Below are 1,600 nucleotides of genomic sequence, written 5' to 3' on the forward strand. Positions count from 1 at the left end.
AAGGTACACGAATAGACCGAAAAGTAGTAGAAAAAATTAAGTTGGGTGGAGCCTGACCATACCTGAAAATTAAACAAAAAGTTTGCCGACCACTGGTCTAGGACTCTAACCCAGCGATTCCCAAACTTTTTATGCACTTTCTGGAGAGCGGCAGGGGCCCCACCCTCAAATTTTTTCACAATACTGGAACCCAAGTGAGACACTGGACGCTAGTCGTTCGTGCTCGGTTGCTTGATTCGCTGACCTTTTCGTTGTTAGAGAATTAGAGCCGGTTGAGAAAAATGAAAAGTTGGTTAAATATTAACCAATAGAATTTTAATAAGTTCCGTTAAATTTTTTTAGATTATCAAATAAACGTTAAAAAAAGGTAGAAGAAGATCGGATAATAACTTCAAGAGTTATCGCACTTTTGTTGCGTTCACAATATTTGTAAATATTTCATTTATTAGTTCGGATATTAACCTATTTTCAAAAACTTTGTTTTCATTTTCTTTAAATTATATCACGAAATTCAATCAGCCAATTAAAATTTAATTGAGCTAAGTCTTTATAATTTCAGTTATTGCAAGTTCATAACAATGAAAGGGTCATTCGTGGTAGGTACATGAAAGTCGAGGAAAGTAGCCTTCTGCTCGCAGCGGGGAGCCTGCCTCAGAGCCTGTCTATCTGCCCGGCCCGGGGCGGCATCCCCCTGCCGGCGGCAGCCTCATCGGCTGGCGGCACTAGTTTGGGAATCGCTGCTCTAACCTGATAGAAGTTTTTAGTGTTTCCTCCCTTCAAGGATGCGTTCACTAAATTGATCTAATCGAATTGACAAAATGTATTTAGCTTAGCTTAATACTTCCTGGATACCTTTAACGAGAATTCGGGATTAATTCTGACAGAAATTAATTACATCAACTTGATCTCAATTCATCTGTAATAGGCAGTAGATAGATGTTTCTTGAATGTCGTAAACTGTGGTATTCGATCCACCGTGTATAAATCCACGGATTCGGACAGAAGCTATAATTTTATTAGGCTGCATTCTACCTAGACACCTAGAGTTTACTATGAAAATTTGATAATTATAAGAACATTTGCTTAAATAAATAAAATTGTGTTAAATATTTGTGTTAATTTTAAAAAACATTTGATTAATTTCACAAAATATTTTGTCGGTTTATCAAAATGTTTTGGTTGAATACACGGATTCAACCAAACGTTGGTTGAATATTGATAGATATTTATTGTTTTTTTTTATATTTTCTGTTCTTCAACGGAATTGTATTCAGAATGTCAATGTAATGTATGTATTGAGTTACCTGCAAATTAGCTTTATTATTTATTTTAAATACACTAGGCTTCAGATTGTAGCACGGTTTCGGTTCTGAAATGGGATTGGATCGAAATTCACCGAAATATACAAATCCGGTCCATATCGTAATTTTGCGCAACGTGGCGCAGTTACAGCTAGTCCGTTGAGGTACTGCGCTTTATCGCTATGCTACTGTTCTGTCTAGGATGACTGACCGCGGAAGGTCAATTGTTAATGTTGTAGTTTTCAATCATTTATAGTTTTTATCTTTATTAATTTTTCCTTTATTCCTTTATTAATTCC

Source organism: Belonocnema kinseyi, chromosome 4, assembly GCF_010883055.1.
Source record: "Belonocnema kinseyi isolate 2016_QV_RU_SX_M_011 chromosome 4, B_treatae_v1, whole genome shotgun sequence".
Classification (NCBI taxonomy): Eukaryota; Metazoa; Arthropoda; class Insecta; order Hymenoptera; family Cynipidae; genus Belonocnema; species Belonocnema kinseyi.